Raw genomic sequence first — 16,977 nt, forward strand, 5'->3', positions numbered from 1 at the left:
GATCCAAAGGCAGACACTCAGCCACTGAGCCACCCAGGGGCCCCTACTCCATACATTTTAGTTCCCTGTTACAACTGCCGGTACCACCCACCTGCCCAGATGCCGAATACAGTAGAATAACTAACAGGCTAAAAGGTGCTTTTTTTTTTTTTTAAACATGTTAAGGTTGTTCTATATTCACCCCTATTCTCATAGAATGGGGAGAAAGCTCCTCATGGGCACTAGAAGAGGTGTCACCTTGGCTTAGGTACCAGAGTGAGACACCTAAGACACTCTCTGCGTTCTGAGCGCTTGGCATCCACGCCGAGCAACTTGATAGGACTCCATGTGCTCTGTTCCTGGGAGGACGTGAAAGTGTTCAAAGCCACTGAACCACCACATCATGGGTGCCAAAATTCTGACTTCATTTCCTACAGGGTTCCCTGGCCTGTGTTACAGGACACTATTTTGAGGTTGGATTATATATTTTCAGGTTATTTGGAAAATCATTGTGGCTTTAAATAATAAAATTCGGAGTGACATCTGTCAGCCCTGATTACCATGAGTCTGCTAAGCGGTGTGTTCTTTCTTTTTCATTTTTAAAAGTGCAATGAAGTAAGTGTTACCTAGAAGGGTTCGTTAGAGTCTTCAGGGTTGTGTATTCAACACTCTCTTTCAAACAGGTCCCAAAGGCGTGTACCAGAGACCGTGCTACAGGCCGGAGGTGGTATGGCCAAGAGTTGAGCTGGAAAACACTGCCAGAACCATGGTGCGGGGATCAGACACCAAAGAACCATAGGGGCATCTGGTCAACCTCTTGCATTTCATCAATGGGGAAACAGAGGCCCCAGGATGGAGAGGCAGGTCTCCCCAAGGTGCATCCAGCACTTTCCAGGTTACCCGTCACTCATTTTGCCTTCTTGCATGACTTTGAGCAGCACCTCAATGAGGTTTGTCTCTTATGGGCCAAGAAATCATCCCACAAAAGGGTTCCTTCACATGAATCTCTGCCCCAACTCTTATTTTCAGGGTGCAATCAGTATCCCTATTCAGAAAAGTGCACCTTTAAGACTCCCTCTACCTATTGATCATGTGAGCTTTACCTAGTCTGGGACGGGTGGTCTGGGAACTAGCTGTGGCTGTCACCGCTTTAGTCCCAAGGGGAAGGTGCCATTTGCCAAAAGAACTTGGAATGTCTGGGTTCAGATAGTCTCTTTTTGTCAGAGAGCAGGGACCCCTGCACCAAAGATCTACCAAAAGCCATCTGCCCCATGTCACCGGTGTCCCCCCTGCCCCCACCCAAGTATCTATAACCTGTTGATCAACCACCAAGCCCTGAGTATCTATAACCTGTTGATATTCTCCTTTGATAGAGAAAACTACAGAAGCACAGAAAGATTGTTTGCATCCAGGTCTTGAAGTGATAATATCTGTGAGCATCAAGATTGCACTGGACACTCATCCAAAAGAGACAAAGAGGGACACCTGGTGGCTCAGTGGTTGAGTGTCTGCTTTCAGCTCAGGTCATGATGCCGAGGTCCTGGGATCAAGTCCCACATCAGGGTCCCCACGGGGACCCTGCTTCTCCCTCTGCCTATGTCTCCACCTCTCTCTCTCTCTCTGTCTCTCACGAATCAATCAATAATTTTTTTTTTTTTTTAGGGATCCCCGGGGGGCTCAGCAGTTTGGAGCCTGCCTTCAGCCCAGGGTGTGATCCTGAAGTCCCGGGATCAAATCCCACATCAGGCTCCCTGCAGGGAGCCTGCTGCTCCCTCTGCCTGTGTCTCTCATGAATAAATAAACAAAATCTTCAAAATATATTTTTTCTCAAAAAGGGAGAGGACAAAGAGGTGCTAAGAGTCAAAACAGCTTCTTTCTTTCTTGCTTTTTGGTGGAGGGAAAGGGAGAGAAGGGGAGGCTGCATAGTGCAAATTGGCCTCTGAGCATGAAAATAATCTGGAGGTATGATTTCACAGAATCCTCTTTTTTCCCCAGAAAAGTTTGATCAACATACACTTAATCTGAAATTTTGTTCACCTCTCTCTCACTGGGATGCTAATGCATTGCCTAGAAAAAGGAACCCATTGATGATTATTTGATGAAGAGAGGAATGGATTTGGAAGGTAAGCCTTTCAGGGAAGACCAGGAGGTGGATTAGTGCACGTGACCCGAGCACGCATTTCCTTGTACAGATCAAGGGGCTGAAGATGGGCTGGGAGTTCCATTTGAACTGACAGGAAATCCTGTTTAAAAGGTTTCTGGGCTCAGGGACAACTGGGTGGCTCAGTCCGTTAAGCATCTGCCCTGGGCTCAAGTCATGATCTCAGGGTCCTGGGATCAAGCCACATGTCGGGCTCCTGCTTGCTCTCTCACTCTCTCTCAAGTAAGTAAATAAAATCTTTGGGGGAAAAAAAGGGTTTACGGGCTTTGAACCATCCTTCCCTATGAAGACCTCTATGACGTGGGAGGAGGGTAGGAATATTCTTCCCATGTGACCAAGGAGAAAACTAGGGAGTACAATGAAGAGCCTCTCTAGAGTCTTAAAATGAATTAACAGAAGAACTGGGCCTGGCTTTTGGCTTGTTCACTTTCTTTTTTTTGTATTTTCAATTCCCTTAAAATAGTGCTTTAGTCTCTCTCTAAAAAAAAAAAAATCTATCTATATCTATATATGGATATATATCTTAAACATCACATTAAAAGTCTCCAGACAATATTTATTTAGGGGACAATGACCCCACATGCCACCAGCCTTGCCAATAGCCTACACCTAAGACACATCATTGTTTGTGCTTTGAAGCCCACGAAAACAATCCTAGTCATATTTCTATAAATCTAGGAAAGGTGGCTTGCCAAAAGAAGAGAAGTATTAGACCATACCTCAAAGCATTCTGTGCAACAAACGTGGGAAATGAGGAGTTTGAGGGGTTGTTTCCCCCCAAAGAGCTCAGCTTCACCCATACATGCTTCTGCTTCTCCATCTGAAACACAGAAGCCACACCTGGAAGCCCCCCAACAAGGTAACAGGCGTGTAGTCAAGAATGCAGTAGGTGCTCCAGACATGTGAGAATAAGAAGACTGGGTCTGTGATGTCCTTGCATTAAAAACTAGGTTCTAAATATGGTCTGTCGCGGGCAGCCTGGGTGGCTCAGCAGTTTAGCGCCGCCTTTGGCCCAGGATGTGATCCTGGAGACCCGGGGTCGAGTCCCAGGTCGGGCTCCCTGCATGGAGCCTGCTTCTCCCTCTGCCTGTGTCTCTGCCTCTCTCTCCTCTCTGTGTTTCTCATGAATAAATAAATAAATCTTAAATAAATAAATACATAAATGTCCATAAGGGAACATTATTCAGCCCTGAAAAGGAAGGGAATTCTAACACATGCTGCAATGTGGGTAAACCCTGAGGACGTTACGCTCGGGGAAATAAGTTAGTCACAAAAGGGCAAATATTGTCTGATTCCATTTAAATGAGGCACTTAGAATAGTCAAATCATAGAGAAAACACAGTGGAATGGTGGTTGACGGGGCACTGGGAATGGAGAGCTACTCTTTAACAGGGACAGAGTTTCAGTTTTGCAAGATGGTAAAAGTTTTGTGGGGGGATGGTGGTGATGTTTGCACAACAACGTGAACGTCCTTAATGACACCAAATGGTACACATAAAAAGGGTTAAAATGGTTCATTTTATATTAAGTATGTTACCACAACTCTAGGTAAATAAATAGTGAAAGAAAGAATCCTCTAAGCTCAAAGAGAAAGCTACATTTTTCAACCACCTTATTCCCGATAGGGCAAGAAGCAGGAAAGTCCTTCAAAAGACGCCAATTCCAAGTCTTGGTGCTTATACCCCCCGCGTCTCTAACATCACAAACACGAGACAAGGAGATAACACGCGGGGCACTAACCCCCTCCCGGCATCCTGACACTTCTCTCATTTCGTCAACCGATCACCTGCAGCTCACCAGAAAGCAGGCTGCAGAGCTGGACACAAACGGACCCATGAAGCTCAACAGCGATGGTGGCACATGAATGGTCCCAAGTCCAACTACCTGCCGCTCTTTAAAGGAGCCAGAGGAAAATCAATTAAAAACCAAGAAAGGAGAACAAAACAAGCGAGGACAAGCGACAGAGGTCAGGTAAAGCACTCCGGTGTCCAGGAGGAAGGCTTCCAGCCGGAGAGACGTGGCAACCAGAGTGGAATGAGCTGGAATGGGGCTTCCTCTTGTCCCACAGGGTGGGCAGGAGTTCTCCACAGAGGACTACAGATCGTCGGCCCCCATGGTCTGCCAAGTGGATCCAAGCAAAAGAAAAATGTGTTTAACCAGAGATACAGGATCGGAAGGGCGGCCGGCTCTTAAAACCTGGGCCATGAACGCACGCAAGGGTTGGTTTTGCCCTTAAAGGAAATAAAATTTATGGTTTGTCAGATAAGTAGAAAGGAAAACCATCCGGATAGAAACCCAGCCAGATAAAAGTCTACACACGAGCAAAACAGTTTTCTTAAAACAGTGTCTAAATATCTCAGCCAAAGAAAGGTCCTGGGATCCACCAAGATTCATGCGACCTCAAAATGTAGCTCCATTTTAATTTCCTTTTAGACACATCTCCACAAGAAGCCAATGCTTCTCTCTTTGTTGGCCGGGCTCATCTGCTGACCATCTAGCTGTGAGCGTGAGAGCCTTCCTTTCCACAACAGAACACTACAATTAACCACGAAATGTTTATCTGTGGGAAGTGGGGAGGGATTGGCAAGACAGCACCTTCCAGATTGCTGGAAATAGTCTGTATCTTGATTTGGATGGTCGTTACGCGGAGGCATGCGTATGTAAAAACTCATTAAGCTCTACATTTCATATTTGTTTATTTTATATGCGGTATTCTTTAATAAAAGGTCTACGCACAGAGATTTTTTATTTCTTTTTTTTTTCCACACACACAGATTTTTTTTTTTAAGCCCCACAGGTTTATTTCACGCCCAACGAGAGCCAAGCCGTTTGTTAGAAAAGGTTCCAATCAACAGTTAATGCATTCTCCCAAGCTCCTACCTCCCCTCCCCTGAGCCCCACACTCCTGTTATCCAAGCTGGCTCTACCAACAGGTCACCTGGACGAAGGAAAGTTAATCGAGACCGTAGTCAAGCAGCTTATTTCCTGTTTGGATGGGTTTTGCAAGGCAGTAGATGGAAGCACATGACAAAAGGAACTAGAGATTCTCACCAAACTCTCCCCTAATTCGTGCTGAAATCTGTCACTCAAGAACTGTAACAAAGGTGGTTCTCTTCTTGCGTCATAGGAGGACGTGGCATACACATTCTCTTCCCAACATGGCAACTTTTCAGGTAGCAAAATCCATACGTATTGTCTCATTTAGATGATTCACTCATTCAACACATAAGATATATCAGATGACCGCGATATGACAACTCTTTCTTTCGCAGTATGATTTATCACACACCCCCCCCCTGAGCTGGCCACCCTCCTCCTGATACACTCCAATTTATAGGACCCCGAAATAACCAACTACCCTTAGAGCTCTGTGTGGCCCAGAATTGTTTGACTACACTTTTCATTATCTGGACACTGTTGACTCTCTTGATGCTTGATAAAAATATCAGCTTGATATATTAATCATATGACTAACTTCCAAAGAATCACTCCTTCTCCCTTATACAATTGTGTAGGACCTAACATTGCAGAGTTGCGTCTTTGTTGGTTTCAGCCCATGGTTTCTACCCTTTGTGGGCCATTTTTGAACCCAAACTCTGTGTGACAGCTGTACCTCTTAGCCTGGGGCCATCTATGTACTCTACCTGGGCCATCTTTGCTATGAAAGCTCCAGCTATGAATCCAGCCTTACCAACCCCCCCCCCCCAAAAAAAGGAAAGCTCCAGCCTTCACCCAAGCAACACGCCAGCAGCTACTGCAGATGCCCACATGGTGGAAAACTAGTTCACCCATCTGCACAACTGGGGATGCAAATGCACCTGAGGCTTCTTACCATCCAGAAGCACACCAAAAAGAACCATCGTATTTCCTGAAATCAGGACACTTGGCTGCCTGCCGCATTTCTCAGCCCCGTACAACCGTCGGAAGTGTGAGCAAGGTTCCAGACTCCCTTTCTCCACCTCCATCACCACCACTCATCCCCCCGCCACACAACCAGGAAACTGTTGTCTTGGTCTCATGTACGTTCCTCTTCTGTGTGCCCGGTGGTCTTGCTAACGTTCTTTCCGGGAAATGGAATGCTTTCATTTTATGTAGTGACCATCCTGGTGTGGGTCACGCTCAGCGCTTGGCTCAGTACAAGCACGTGTCTGATTCAGACCCAGAGTCCGGCTCCAGGGCTGGGGTTCAGAGTTGGCTCCATAAGCATCTCCGCAGAAAGGGATGGGCCCTGGGAAGATGGGGAGCCCGATGCGGGACTCGATCCCAGGACCCCAGGACCACGACTTGAGTCAAAGGAAGCCAGAAGGCTGGCTCTGGGGTGTAGACACAGAGGTCTCCCTGAGACGGATCCATCTCATGCCCAGCTCCCTCTGTGATCACCTTTCATCTTGCCTGAACTCACAGGCCCCCCTCTCACGCCCGGCACTCCACCAACTACCTTTGCCCACTTTCCCGATGTCATCTTGCTTCTAAGTAGCCCTTGCAGTCCATCTACCTAACCTGGGAGGTGTCCCCCACTCCTTGTCCCCCTCAACTCCATACCCACCTATAGAACACACCTGCACCCACAGAAAGGAAACACAGTACTGCGCTGCCCAGGGGTCCTGGATCTGAGATCCTGCAGAGCTCGCCTCACCTTTCCCTCCGCGGTCTCAACTCCCAGGCCGCTCCCTCACAAACCCAATAGCTTCCATTTATTTGATGTGTCTTCAGCTCAGAGCCACTGATCTGGAGCCTCTTCCCCCTCCCACCCCACCCCTGCCTCCCCACCCCCACCCCACAGCCCTCCCGCCCCAGCAAAGTGTCACGCACTCTCTTTGCCTGGCATTCTCCCAGACAGCTAGGGAAGCAGCGTCCCTCTTGGGTTCACCCCATCTCTGGTGTAACAACTCTCTTAGAGGTCGTGCGCGGCCTGGATCTCTCTGGCAGGGCCCATCTCCCTCCTGTCACCCCCCACGTGTTGTCCCTGCCCCTGTGGCTCACCTGTGTCATCCTCCCTTCTTGGAAGCCCGACCTGGTGCACACCAGCCACCCATCAGCTGGTGCTCCTGTCTGCTCTCACCTCCCGCATGTCATCCTCAGCTCGTCACCCACCGCACCTCCTGGTAACCGTGGCCATCATCCCCCTAACAGCACCCCACCCAGCACCCCTGTCCCGAGTGCTTCGTGATCATTACCCCATTAATCCTCATAAGTGTGTGTGCTAACTATAATCTGCCCATCGTACAAGTGAAGAGACAGAGACAGAGAAGCTAAATACCTTGCCTAAAGGTGCACAGCTAATGTCTAGATTGTACACTTGGAGAGAGTGTTTCGACTTCTCTGACTTACGTAATATTTCATTCATTCAATGGGCATTGACGTTTCTGAAGGAAGGGAAAGGACTCCAGATGCATGCAGGCTCTGCACTGTGCCACCCCGGACTATTATCCCGGCCTTGCTTCCATCTGGGGGATGCTGCTTCCACGTGGTGGCCCTCCTGGAGGGCCTGTCTCTGCTTGTAAACTGGGGACAATCTGACCTACCTCCCAGGGTCCTCTGGGTGCTCAGTGAGATAACGCTTCTGAGCCCAGGGCTCAGTACACCACAGGTGCTCAAACAATGCTCACTCTAATTACTACAGCTGCTCACAAAGGCCAGTCCCCAGCGCAGCCCCTCCAACAGCGCAGCCCCTCCAACCCTTCTGGTGGCCTCAGAAACCTACAGGTGGGGCAGTCCAGTTGGCTGAGTGGTTTAGCACCACCTTCGGCCCAGAGTCTGATCCTGAAGACCCGGGATTGAGTCCCACGTCGGGTTCCCTGCGTGGAGCCTGCTTCTCCCTCTGCCTGTGTCTCTGCCTCTCTCTCTCTCTCTCTCTCTCTCTCTCTCTCTCACACACACACGAATGAATAAAAAAAAAAAAAAAAAAGAAAGAAAGAAACCTACAGGTGTCATCCCTAGGAAGATGCATGGCAGAACGACCAGTCTGTGTTTGAGGCTCATACCCTGTTACCTTGGAGCATCAAAGGAGGAGTCATCCTTCAAGTCCATACAAGGAAAAGACACCCACAGGTAAACAGAGGCCCTGGGACCCCCCGCACCCTCTGCCAGCCCCTTCCCAGAGCTGCTGTTCCCCCCAGGCTTGGTCTCCTAAGGGGATTTGCGAGCCTCATTTACTGCATAAAATAGAAAGAGTAGCCCTCACGTTTTAGTCAAAGGCATTCATTTGGCTTTTATTTATAGTCTCGCACATGTTTGCACACAGATATGCCAGCCAGGAAGCATGGGCTCAGGTGTACACACACACACACCAGGAGCAGCAAGATTCGTGTGTAGATAGGCACCGTTAAAGATAAGTCCATTCATGGTTTCTGCAAAACAAGAAGCTATCAACCCGCGCACTTTCCATTCTAGAAACAACCTTAAAATAAATACCGAGTCAACTTCATCAACTCTCAGAGCCACCCACGGTAGTGGATGTGCACACACTCCAGCGTGCTTCCTCCTTTGCTCTTTTTTATTATTAAGATTTTATTTATTTATTCATGAGAGACACAGAGAGAGAGAGAGGCAGAGACTCGGGCAGAGGGAGACGCAGGCTCCCTGCGAGGATCCCGACGCGGGACTTGATCCCGGGACTCCGGGATCACACCCTGGGCCAAAGGCAGATGCTCAACCGCTGAGCCACCCAGGCATCTTTCGCTTTGCTCTTACTTAACCTGATAATTTGGAAAATGGAAGGACAGTGAAGAGAGTAACAGGTGGCCTCTGAAACATGCCCGAAGCTGCCCGACCCTGGCAGGACGAACCTCCCGCCCCTCGTCTCTTGTCCCTCTGCTATTTGGGAAATGCTGGGTCTGCACGGCCCACCGAGGGACCCAGTGAGACTCGGTGTTTACATCATCTCACAGGGGGGCTGGGGGACAGAGAAAATATTCCCTAATATTTTTTTTTCTGCTGTGGACCAAGAGGCAGCAGAAGAGATACACCAAGCGGAGGGAGGACGCACATGAGGTTATTCTTTGTACTGGAAAACACGACTCCCCCATTGGCCCAAATCCTGATGCTTCAAAGTAATTCTCTGTCAATGCATTTGTTTCTTTCTTTCATTTTGATTATCTTGCAGGAGGTGGACTCCCTGGCCATCCTGTTCCTTGCATTTCCATCTCGCTCCTTTCAAGAGAAAAGGGAGGTCCTCTCCCTTCCACCCACGCAGGCACTTTATGAACAAACAGACAGACAGACAGACAGACAAAGTCTCTTTGCTGGAGCTAATCTGGAGCCCCAAGATGTTAAGAACGAAGCCCGAAACAATGTTGCCGGTTGCGGCCCATAAGTCACCCAAACGGTGGGAAGATTTTTGTTGAGTGGCAGGAGTCAGCTGAAAGAAAAGGAGAATGTTCTCTGGCTACGAGGGTCCCTGCCTTTTAATTAATTAATTTAATAGAGAGGGGAGGTCAGGAAGGAAGCGCCCTTTGCAACTTCTCAGGCGGGGCTGGGGTTTGGGATAAGAGGGCACTGGAAACACACAATGGGTATACTGTGAAATGTGACATTTCACGGGGGAATAGGTTGCAGAATTCCCAGGAATTCTGAGAATCAATAAAGGTGACTTCCAAGAAATAGCCAAGGCTGCAAAGAAACAGCCAAGGCTGCAAAGAAATGTCCGGGCCAAGTCGCTAGACATCCTGAGACGATCCCTGCCTGTCCGTGTCTAAAAATCTCCCAGGAGGCTTTCGATGTTAAAATTTGAAAATCAAAAAAAAAAAAAAATTGAAAATCATTTAAAGGAAGAGATGGTCTTCTGTACCTTGGCTGTGTGTCTCAATTTCAAGCTCCCGTCGGATCCACCCACTCTGGCCTGTCCCTCGACCTCAGCACCCCCCAGATAAAGCCCCCCCCACCGCCCTCCCAACCCTGAGATACGTAGGAACGCTTTCTGAGAGGTTATTAGCCTAACTCAGTGTGCGTGAGAGCACAGAAGGCGTGAGAAGCAATTTAAAAACACATTTCTTTCTTGCGTCCAAGCCCGCCGGTCATCCGTAATAATGCCACGTCTCCAAAACTCGGATCCCAGCCACACTTTATCACCATCGCTCTCGAAAGGGGACCTGTCACGTCCGTCCAAAACAACACACTCCGTGAACATGTTCAAAATACATCCGAAGTGTCACGAAAACAGTACTGATGTCAGGTTCTCCTTTGACAACGGTCATCATAACGTTTCTCGTGTTATCACAAAAAAGTACGTTAGGGGTCCAAAACGAAGGAAGAAAAACTCTGACGGGATGGCTCAGTGGCTGAGCGTCTGCCTTTGGCTCAGGTCATGATCCCAGGGTCCTGGGATCGAGTCCCACGTTGGGTTCCCTTCGAGGAGCCTGCTTCTCCCTCTGCCTATGTCTCTGCCTCTCTCTGTGTGCCTCTCATGAATAAATAAATTAAAAATCTTCAAAAAAAAAAAAAAAAACCTCAGACAAGTGGTGAAGAGGGAAGGGATGATGTTATTTTAATAGCAGAAAGATGGTAAAAGCAGACCTTTCTTTAGAGCATTACTTCCTAGGACTGCGCTGTGCACTTTACCTGCACTATTGCGTGTTCTCGTCCCCAAAGCTGAAGCTCGGGCGTTCCTATTATTCCACTCACTATCCCTTAACCTCTCTTCTAAGCCCCGGGGCCTCTGCACACGCTGTTCCCTCTGCCTGGAATGCCCTTCCCCTACTCAGTTCCTCCATCCAACACTCGTGGAACACTCTCGTCCTTTAGAGCCCATTGAACGAAACTCCCTGGCCGCGTCTTCCCGCTGACTGCGTCCCATATGGCCGGGCGGACCCCCAGGAGCCCCACACTTCCCTCCCCAGCCACTGACCACACACCACTTTCTGGCCCACAGGTCTGCCTACCGACTATCTGAGCCCTGCCCTGGAAGGCACGTATCTGCATGCATCTTTGTAGCCCGGGCACACAGCACCTGCCAGGCCGATAGTGCAGGCCCAACAAATATTTGTTGAATAAATTAACAAATGAATAAATTCCTCTCGTGGAGATCTGCGGATAAGAGGTTTTCTTTCTCAAACACAAAACAGGTATCCAAACTCATTCCAGGTGCGGATGTTTACAAGTGTCAGACCTGCACCCCCGCCCCGGGGCAGTCTGCGGGGTGGTGCTGGGCCACGAGTTGCTCAAGCAGAGGCTCCGCTGACAAGCTAGCTCGCCCCGCAAACAACTGCTCTGCCTTCCACTCGCGCTTACTTGCAGTCTGCAGAAGGTGACCTCTACTACGTGAAGGCTGAAGGAGCTCGGGGAGAGGCAGGCCGGGGTGCAGGCCCACGTGTATTCACCCGAGGCTTGAGTCCGAAGCCCAAGCAAGGTCATCTTGGCTTCTCCGTCCCTCGCTCCGAGGAGAAGAGAGGCTCCACAAGCAGGAGAACCCCGGGCAGGTGAAGTCAGCCCCCGGGACCCGAGGCAGCAGGCGGGAAGGAAGGCAGCGAACTCTTCCTGTTTGCGACATCCAGGGATGAATGGACTCAGGTATGTGCACATGGCTGTCACCACGAGGCAGGTCAGTGGGTTGTGTCTTAGACACCTTCCGGCTTGCAGATCCCATGGGGAAGCAGAAACCCCAGAGGGGTCTGACCACAGCACGTAGCTGTCCGGCTGGTTTTTGAACAACTGCCAGACAGCAAAGATCAGATCTCAGAAGACAACCACATGCTCCTCTGTCATCATTGCCCAGAGGGCTAGCTGACACTTCCCCCTTCCTCAGCATCCCCGGGGAGCAGGGCAGTGGGCTGCGGTGTCAGTCCCACGGGGCATTTCTAGCTGCAGCAGGCTCTCAAGGGGGTCAAGTTGAGCATATGAGCCCTTCCGGTGGGGGGGGGGGCAGACCCCTGGCTCTGGCCCCCAGTGTCACCTGGCGCTGAGCAGGAAGGGCACTTTCTCTCTGGAGAGGCAGACAGATAGATGAGAATCAGGTTCTCAGTTCTGCCCGAAACAAGCTGTGTGACCTCAGGCCAGTTGCTTAACTTCTCTGAATATGCTTCTGCATTCCCACCATGTCAATGATACCTAGCCATCCGCCCGGAATTGTGAAAGGTCTCAGGAGAACCCATGCAAAACACCATCTGGGCACAGCACACGGGCAATAAACACAAGCTATTGCTTATGGGATTTACATGAGTGTTTGACTCTAAGCCCCAGGAGGGCAGCCTCTCACTGTTTCTATGAAGTACCGTTCTGGGCATCACACGCAGCATTACTGGAATACCCTGCATCACTGACACACACCTGCTGATGTGTGTGTCAGGGGTGCCCAGGGGTCTCCGGGAAAGGCCCGCGAGAGGCTCCTGCTGACACAACAGCAGCCTCAGCCTCACCACCCAAGAGCGATAGGAAATGCCAACATCCCCCCAGGACCACTTCCCTCATGCCTCCCCAAATTAGCACCGGTGGGGGGGTCATTTTTAGAGCTAAAAGAAAGGCCAGGAACTCCAACCTGGCGGTAAGTCCTCAGGCCAGCCACCAGCATCGTAAGGATGAAAGAGGTGATGGTCCCCACTGAGCAGAGTCACCTGTGGGAACATCAGGGGAATGTGGGGACCCCCTCCAACCCCGACGTGGGTTTTCAGGGTGGGACCTGGGGGTATGCAAGGGGCCATCTCCATCTGCCACCTGTGGCTCTCACAGGCTGTGGCCGCCTCCCATCTCAACTGGAGATGAATTGTGTTAACAACCCGTGTGGGGGTGTGTGTGCACACGTGCGTGTGCCCTAAAACTGAGCTCTCTCCCACACTTTGTCACACAGGATGGAGAGACCCCTCAGACAGCAAGTCCTAGGGAGAAAAGCACAGTCCGGTGGCCAGCTCTAGAAAGGAAACAGCTCTCTCACCGGGTCTATCAGAAAGTCCCTCCCCAAAGACACCTGGCCCAGCAGAAAGTAAATAACGTCACCCTGGCCGAGTCGGGTCCCCACGTTTGCCATGTGCCTGCCTTCTCTCTTGCCTTCCAGCGGGCAGCAGCAGCCCTTCATCGCCACCGTCATCCTTGCCACGGCTGGGCCTGAAGGCACGCATGCTCCCTCCACCAGAGACACTGCTTCAAGTGATACCCACTGGCACTCAGGTGTCACCGCAGGCACTGCCCTGGGGGGCCAGCCCCTGAGAGTCAAATGAAAGGACCTTTTCTTCTTTGAAGGGTCTGAAGGGTCGATGTTTCTGGACTTACTGGATAAGAAAACCACAGCAGCAAGGACACAAGAGGCACGTAGGCAGGGGAGCCCCAGAAGGCACCCCAGGCCTTTCATCCTGCCCTGGAAGGCTTGCTCTGCCGCCCTGCTTCTCCCCACCTGCCCCCTGCGCTCCCCCACCCCACCCCTGCCTGCCTTCTGGAGTGATGCTCCGTCTCCCAGCGTCGCCCCTACCTGATGCCTTGGGTCACGCCATCTGGCTCCGGTGCTCTTTCCACCTGCAGGGCTGAGGATTCCCCACCTACTCAAGTGCATGTTCACACACACACACACACACACACACACACACACGCATCCTCAAAGGTTTGCTCTTCCTTAGTGGAAACGAGATACGGCGGAGACGTTTTTCATGTCTTATGACCACAAACGTGCATATCCACTACCGAATACGCTGCTCCTTTCTTTATTCAAAGCTCCAGGGTGGTTTCTTGTGGAGTTTCAGAAACAGGAAGTGGATCCCATGACTTCTGGAGGAAGAAACCCGCAAAGCTCCAAACCCGAGGTCCTTGGCAAGGGGTGGGATGAGCCGCCATCTGACTGGCTGCCTGCCACGCCGGAGCACACGGGGAAGGGGCATTAGAGGAGAGTGGTGTTGGGGAGGCGGCAGGAGGGGGGGCACAGCCACCAGGCAAAAGGTGTCAGGGTCGAGCTCGGAGGCTCCAGGGCCTGGCATCTGGGGGACTGTGGGCACAGCGACAATGGCCTGTCTGGGTGTCAGGTCCCCACCACAGGGACCATGATAACATGTACGTTGTTGGGGTCTTGTGAGGATTAACATAGCATGTGGCTCATGGGAGGCATCTGGTAACTACCAGCTTTTTTTTTTTTTTTTAACTACCAGCTTTTAAGAAGGGATTCTCCAGGGGCGCCCAGGTGGCTCAGTGGTTGAGCGTCTGCCTTCAGCTCAGGATATGATCCCAGGGTCCTGGGATCGAGTCCTGCATCGGGCTCCCTGCATGGAGCCTGCATCTCCCTCTGCCTGTGTCTCTGCCTCTCTCTCTGGGTCTCTCATGCATAAATAAATAAAATCTTTGAAAAAAAAAAAAGAAAGCGCTCTCCATTACTTCAGCTGTCCTCACATCAAACCTATGGATTGGTCGATGTTTCTGGACTTTCTAGATAAGAAAACCAAAGCCAAGAGGGTTGTGGGATTTCTCCCTGCCCCCGGAACACAAAGCTAGAGATGGGCCAAGCTGGGGTGTGAGTTCTGGTCAGTGTGGCTACGGGATGCTGTGCCCCCACCACCCCCATCACCCTGTCCTGCTCCAGGGCCACTGCAGGCACAGAGGACCTCAGTGTCATCCGGGCTATCACAGCTCTGATGACCACAGTGCTCTGTTTCCTCTATCCCTGTCCCCTGCGGTTTCTTCCCTGCGTCCTGAGAAACCACAGGACCCATCGTGCCTCCAGGGGCAGCCAGGCAGGGTGGCATAGAGGAGTAGGAGCAGGGGGAAAACAAAAAGAAAGAAAGAAAAAGAAAAGAGAGAGAGAGAAGACAAAATGAAATTTCACTTCTCCTGGAGCTAAGTGCCCCGCTGCCCTCAAAGCAGGGAACCAAGGGGTGCCAGCTCCAGCCTTTTCCTGCCCCTGCGCTTTGCTGCTGCTCTAGGTGGGGCACACAGGCCGGTCAGCTCGGGCAGCCTTGCTGCTGCCCCCGCCTGGGAGAGGAAGCCCGACCTGGGACAAGCAGCCCGACACCCCCTGCGACACACACACACACACACACACACACACGCACGCATGCATGCACAGGCACGCACACATGGGCCTCCTGCCTCTGCCCAGGATCTTCCAAAGGGACAAGGGCCTGAATCGGTGACCCCTGAGCCCCGCCCCTCGGTCCCCAGACCCGGGCAGCCTGGAGAAGCTGTGGCTACACACCAGACCCCGGAGGTTCTGCGAGGCAAGCTCAAAGCCCGGAGGCCTGGTCACCCCGCTCCGGGGGCTCTAAGAGCTGCTGAGTTAAGTGGGGGCAGCTCGCTTTGCAAGTCGAAACGGGGCAAGTCGGGCCTTCACCACGTGCCACATCTCCCCAGCTCTGCCCCCCGGAAGCCACACTTCCATCACCCTCTTCCAACCGTCTGAATCACGGCTTCAGGGAGATCTTCTCGCACAGACACCTAGCTGAGAGCCGTCTGCACAGAAAAGCTTCAAAAGTCGACCTGCTTGAGTTCAGCTTTCAAAAAAAGCCAGCTTGCCAAGGGGGGAAATAAAAAAAAATAATTAAAAAAAATTTAAAAATGTACTTGATGTATTACATTAAAAAGCAGACAACCAAACCCGGGAATCAATGGATCCAGTTTGGGGGATTAGGGAAGGCAGATCCGTGCGATTGACAATATAGCTGAGAATAAGATACTGAAATAGAAGTCCGTTCGGGGTGAAAAATCATGAAAGCTTTCTATTTCTTCCTCCGTGTTTTTCACGATTTTATAAAAGCGCCACTGCAGCATGTTTGGAGTCAGATAAAAAGTCCTCTTTTAAAAAGCTTCCTTTCTTCTTAATTTTTTCGCTTTGCATTCCACGCTAGACAGCTCGCTTGAACTTTATATTCAAACACCTTTCTCTCCCAAGCACCAGCCCTAAGAAGGACTTTTTTTTTTTTTTTCTCCTTCCTTGGAGCAAAATCAGAGCCACAGAAAAGCTTGAAAGGAGGAAATAGGCCAGCCCGGCCATTTCTTCCTTCCATTCCTCCACCCCAAATCAGAGCAGAGATTAAATGAAATTATAGTTCTTGAGCAGGCCCCGGGGCTTGGGGCAAGGGACCCGGTGAAGAGCTATTAGTGAGACCGCAGAAACGTGGTGCAAGGAGGCAGGTAAACAAAACAAGAAAAAAAAGAAACATGGTTTAAGGAGAATAAAAAGTCCGGGGTGAGCTGGGTCGTCTCTGCCAGGCCGGGGCCTGGGCCAGGGCACCGAGGCCGGGGCTTCTTGCCTCGCGGGGTGGGAGCGGGTGGTGCTGGGCCAGGCCCGGGTCCACGCCAGGAGCCCGCAGAGCCACCGGCCCCACCGCCCGCCGCCCGGTGGAGCCACAGCTCCATCAAGCGGCCTCCCGGGGAATGGCCACACGGGGGCCCGGAAAGAGGTCCCCGACGGGCCCTGGGGGAGGGTCTGGAGCGCGGTGGCCTGGGCCTGCCAAGCTGTCACTCCAGGCCCCGCAGGCAGGAGCCCGCAGACGGACACCAGCTGTCGGGGTGCGCTCCACACCCGGGGCCGGCCAGGAACCGGCTGCCCTGAGGATGCTCGGGGGCTGCGTCTGCAATCGCAGACCTACCCTCTCCTCCAGAAACTGGCTCCAAGTGACAAAGGATTGTTTCCCCCAGAGCGGCGGGGCCAGAGGAAAGGGGGAGATCTGATGGGCAGCAGGGCTGCCGGTCACACCCCTGGGGGTGGCGCAGAGGCACACAACCGCAGTGAGGAGGGACGTGGCCTCGGGCCTGTGCGACGGGCCACTTGGTACATGTGATCCCAGAAGTGGGCTTGGGTGGTCGCCCACCACCCTGCAAGGGCCACATGTCTCCTGCGAAACAGTGTGTGCCTCCCAGGACAGGATCTGACGCTCCCAAACAAATCATGGGGGAACACAAGAGGCCCTCCATCCACGGACCACAGCAGG

General features: G+C 51.5%; 2 long non-coding RNA genes across 2 annotated transcripts; both read left to right on the plus strand.

Moving 5' to 3' along the window:
• Nucleotides 1-2,601: 2,601 nt before the first annotated feature.
• On the plus strand, nucleotides 2,602-4,879 carry LOC144286910 (uncharacterized). The gene is made up of 2 exons (XR_013354861.1): nucleotides 2,602-2,999; nucleotides 3,766-4,879. It is a non-coding gene; the product is annotated as an uncharacterized LOC144286910 (long non-coding RNA).
• A 3,185-nt stretch (nucleotides 4,880-8,064) lies between these two features.
• Nucleotides 8,065-13,507, plus strand: LOC144286905 (uncharacterized). The gene is made up of 3 exons (XR_013354854.1): nucleotides 8,065-8,191; nucleotides 11,222-11,647; nucleotides 12,921-13,507. It is a non-coding gene; the product is annotated as an uncharacterized LOC144286905 (long non-coding RNA).
• Nucleotides 13,508-16,977: the final 3,470 nt, after the last annotated feature.

The sequence above is a fragment of the Canis aureus genome, chromosome 16 (genome assembly GCF_053574225.1).
Source record: "Canis aureus isolate CA01 chromosome 16, VMU_Caureus_v.1.0, whole genome shotgun sequence".
Lineage (NCBI taxonomy): Eukaryota > Metazoa > Chordata > Mammalia > Carnivora > Canidae > Canis > Canis aureus.